Source organism: Silene latifolia, chromosome 11 (assembly GCF_048544455.1).
Source record: "Silene latifolia isolate original U9 population chromosome 11, ASM4854445v1, whole genome shotgun sequence".
NCBI lineage: Eukaryota > Viridiplantae > Streptophyta > Magnoliopsida > Caryophyllales > Caryophyllaceae > Silene > Silene latifolia.
Genome location: NC_133536.1, coordinates 196,971,204 through 196,976,036, shown reverse-complemented (window position 1 = coordinate 196,976,036; position 4,833 = coordinate 196,971,204). Strand labels below are relative to the sequence as shown.

Here is a 4,833-nt window from a genome sequence, read left to right as displayed (position 1 = left end):
ACAGAGTAATTTCTAAGGGGGTGTTTGGCTCACGAAGGGGTAAGGGAATGAAGTGAAGAAAATGAAGGGGTAAGGGACACAAGGGGAAAGAAAATGAATACCCCTTGATTCCCCTATGGGTTGGTGTGTGTTGATTACGAGTGTTGATGGTTGAAGTGGAGGATGTTGGTGGTAATGTAGAGGATAGGGTAAGGGTACGGGATATCTTGGGGAGGGGGAGGGGGGCAGGGAATGAGGGGTAATATCAATCTAAAGAAGGGTAAGGGAAAATGGGGTGAATAAACACTGTATTAGGGAATGAGATTATTTGATTCCCTTTCCTGTAACCCCTCAACCAAACGCCCTCTAAATGTTAGATGGTTATTGCGACCGTTTTTCACATAGCGTTGGTTGTATTTATGGTGCAGCGACGAGGATCGATTTGTGATGACCTATTTTGGGACAGGCACTAAACGATACTAACACCAAGTCGGACTATAGAATATTGCATCTGAAACTGAATATAAGCTAGCTTTGTTCCGTCCCAATTTTCTCTTTTGTTTTTTGGGAAGGGCGTGGAATGTTGTGTGTGTGTGTGCAATATGCTAATATAGCATTTGTAGTATCTCTTTTGGGTGGCGAGTCTTCTGTTGCTTTGATTTCTTGCGTTAACTGTAGTTATGGTATAATGTTTAAAGCATGGTTGAGTTCATTTATATTATTAGCTGCCAACACAGTTAACCTATATCAATGATAGAATTATCATCTGTTTTTCCTTTCCTGCAGATGTTGCTTCCAATTGGCTGCCTCGCTTACCAATTACAGCACAGAATCTTGTTTATAATGTATTTTTCGTGAAGGGTCTTTCTACTGAGGTTGTTCAGGCTGTGATCCCCTGTCTAGATCACAATCTAAAATAGTTAGATCATATGCTGAAAGGTGATTTTTAGTCTTATTTCCACTTGGTTTGATTTCTAATTATGTTCGCAGAAGGTAATTTCTGTTCTGTGTTTACAACCTTGTTTCTGATAAATGCAGATTAATTAATGGTAATCTGCTTGTTAGAAAACGAAGGTGTTATTCAGATTGCCAGAGATCTTAGTTTAACAGCAAATCTGTAGAAAACACAATCTGTAGACTGTAGTTAAGCTGACAGTGTCTAGAGTGGCTCAGTTTGTTATATCTGTCTCTGACAAAGCCTGCCGTGGAGCAGCAAAATCTCTTTCACCTCAGTATCCTTTCTGATCTCCAATTAACCAATTCACCTTCTTTCTGCTCATAAATGTTGAAGCTTAAAATCGCTGGTTTGAGTGTTTTCAAATACCCCCAAATGGTGATTGACAGCTTAACGTAATAGATTGGTCTATTCTTATCTAATTGAGTATATTTTCCAGTAGCAAACTAGCAACAAGCCAACAAGTCCAGTGTTCCTACATTGTTGATGTATATTTATCCTTTACAAAGATCAGCAGTTATTTTTTCAAGAATATCACAACTCAGCTTCTGGCTGGAGCCGAAGAGAACAGCTTGAAGGCATCTGGTGGATACTCCAAATCTACTAGCACTGTTCTGGATGCCACCTTTCAGTTTGTTGGAGAAATGTTTACTTGCATTTGTGGACGTGGGTCAACTGGTAAGGAAAATATCCATGATAGGGTATCTTTGTTAGCTTGTGCCCACATATTGGTGTATTGTTGGTTGAAACTCTTAGACTTTGTCGAGAAATAATGTTAACAATCATAACATCTGGGATCTGGCTGTGCTACTTGAAAACTGTTTTCAAACTTGTACTTCACCCAATCTCTCGAATTAGTTCCAGTCCGTTCAGTTTGATACTTTGATTTTTAATGTGTCATGTTTTTCCTGTTCTGCTCTCCTATTCTTATATATTTTCTAATGTCCTGCTTCGCCTTTTGTTCCCCTCTCTTATGGGCGTGAGCTTGAATGATGTTTCCATATTCAATGGAGCCAAATACTCCCTTTTATTTGGTTCTAGTCGTTGGTTCTATGTTATGATAGAATAAAGCTAAATATTTCCCTAAGCTTGGGTAGTTAGCTTTGCTTATTTTTGCTATGAAATAAGGTCATTTGGTGCCATTTTCGACGTAATTTTCATCATGGGTAAATGGGTAATGTTACTTTTAGATTGGGTGAAATAACTGAAGGTATGAGAAACATAAATGCAATATGATCTATTTTCTTCAGCCTATATCTCATTGCTTCTACTGTCTTAAATGTGGCTACGTCAATGTAAATCCCTATGCATGATACAGTGGTGTGGGTGGCTGGGTGCTGTCTCTGCTGAGTTTCTTCCAATCAAGAAAGCCGGTTGCTTATGCTGATTTGCATCTTTACTGCAGATTTGTTACTAAGCGAATTCATACCTCATATTCTTAGCCGTGTTCGGAGCTTTCTTTCACCACATACAGATACTAAACTCGAGGCTGATTTCCTGTTAGACACCAGTTTTAAATTCTGGTTTCTGATGTTAGAAATCATCAAAGATGCATATGTTGTAGAAAGAATGGCTGGCAGATCTTACGCCACTAGTGGTTGAACGTGCAAATGGCGTAGAAGCATATTGGTTTCTATGAATTTTGTTTCAACGCTCAACAACCCTGATTTCTATATTTTCAATTGCGATCTTAGCTTTGATTTCTTAAAATGGACATCTCTTTAGTTTTCAACTCCTTATGCAACCCTGATTTTTACAGTATTGCAACCTAGGGACCGCTTGGTCGAAGAACTTAGGTACTTTCCCTCCCTGTGTTTCCAAGTAAATAGTGTGTGAATATTTCTCGCCTCTTTAAGTATTTCTTATTATCCACAGAGAGAAGAGGGGTGTCCTTCCTCATCTGAAGTGCAGCTAAACTTGGTAAATGGAGATAACCTCTATTGCCTTTTCTCCGCGATTTGATCTTGACGCATCATGTTTTCCTTGTCTGGTTAAGGTAGGCTTCACAATCACTAAGCAGTTTACAGTCTGTGGTCGATGTAGAAAAATTTCACTTGAAAATGTTCTTGTATATTACTATAGCTTAATATTGAACACGTATTTGCACCTTTCTCTGTGCAGGTGTAAAACTCACCTAAGTCTGATATAAAACTGAATGAAATCTTTGAGTTTATTGGAGTCCTCAGTTTTGATTCAGAGCTAAGTGTAAACCAGGAAGAGGCTGATCAGCTGTCCAGCAGCCTTTATGAAGATGAATTGGCACAATAACCCCCAGTGAAGGTTTGCAAGCTACATCTTGGATTCTGATTTGAAAGTTCTTATGTCTCATATAGCTACGTTCCATGACATCTGTTTGAGTCGTAGAACCCGTGGGTTCAGTGGTAACCCTACAAGGATCTAATACCCGGAAAATATTTTTTTTTCCAAAGATGTCAACTTATTACTCAACCTTTGCTTCATGCTTTGATGACTTTGAGTTTGAAAACCTCCAGTATTTGCACAAAGGATGTTTCTAAATGCTTCGTTGGTAGCCAAGTCAATTTAACTTGTTCATCTTGCAGGTACCACTTATCCACTGTATTGCGCACAGGAAGCTTGATGTGCACGACTTTGTTCAGGGCTCACCCTTGAGTGAAGTAATTATACACCTTTGTACTTTATGGTTCATGTGTAATATTTAGTGCTCGTTATGGCTTACTTTTGCGTGTCAATTCAAATGTAATTGGTGTTTGTCTTTTAAATTGTTTGTATTGAACGGTTTATATTAGTAGCATTGGTGCTAAGTGCAAGTGTTGGCGTGTCGGACACGGGTATTTAGGGTGAATTTTCCTGTTTTGTGGTCTAAATTGAAGTGTCGAAGTGTCGTGTCGTGTCGGACACCGAGACGCGACACAACAGTTAAGTGAAGTGTCGGAGTAACATAGCAAATCTACCCATACCATTGCCTGTGATAGTAAAAAAAAAATCAAAAAAGCTACACATGTATGTCCACCCGCAGTGCTAATTACCATGAAAGATGCAGTGCCATTGTCAAGGCGAACACAAAATAGTATATTGTAATGGCTCACCAGTCACCACTGCGACTATTACAGCCTGAATTGAGTTCACGCTACATGCTACAGGTCAGATACCCCATCGTAACTGAGCATATAGTTTTACCGCGTTCTGCCACCATAGTGAGCTGATTATAGCAGAGTTCTTACCTTGTTAGTTTGTGTACCGCTCTCCAACACTCTCCTTAAGGGGTCACGATGCCTCATACGACCACTATCCTGACAGCACAAATCAGGCTCGATAAATGTTGTCGGTTGGAACTGCTGCTGTTTAGGCTTCTTGAGATAGGCTGGGTCGTCACACATGAAGGGAAAAACGTATACATGCCCTTTAGTCTACTTTGGAAATGTGTTGCCCAGTCTTTTTCTTAGTTCTTACTACAATTTAAGCATATTGCTTGGTAACCATATTATATGTACACAAAACTGTCGCCGCCCAAATCAAACACATAGAGAACTTCCCTATCTATCCGCCGACAGCTACGCCTGGCCTTGGAAAACGCAAGCGTTGAACGCGAAGCCAGATCAACGCTGCCATGGCCAGGTACCCTTTACCGCTATACTGAAATGCCAAAACGATAGATTGAAACGTTATCTTTAGACTGCACTGTTGCCATCCATTTGTGAAAAAAGCACTGTAGCCGGGGGCCCAAGCAAGAGGAACCCAACCCCCAAAAGGGCAACCTTTCAGCTTCGACGGCCTAGAGGGTGTGTGTCGTGTGTCCCTTACTAGATTGTTAATATTTCTGTTATATTAAAGACGAAACAACATACTGACAGAATTGGTTGTTTGTATAAATGCTGTGATAGTCCCACCAGCATCCACAATGATAGAACAGTGACAAA

The 4,833-nt window shown here is 40.0% G+C and overlaps 1 long non-coding RNA gene across 1 annotated transcript; it reads left to right on the top strand.

The window, feature by feature from the left end:
- The first annotated feature begins 1,086 nt into the window (after positions 1-1,086).
- Positions 1,087-2,589, top strand: LOC141612255 (uncharacterized). Its single transcript, XR_012529059.1, has 3 exons — positions 1,087-1,211; positions 1,452-1,612; positions 2,340-2,589. It is a non-coding gene; the product is annotated as an uncharacterized LOC141612255 (long non-coding RNA).
- Positions 2,590-4,833: the final 2,244 nt, after the last annotated feature.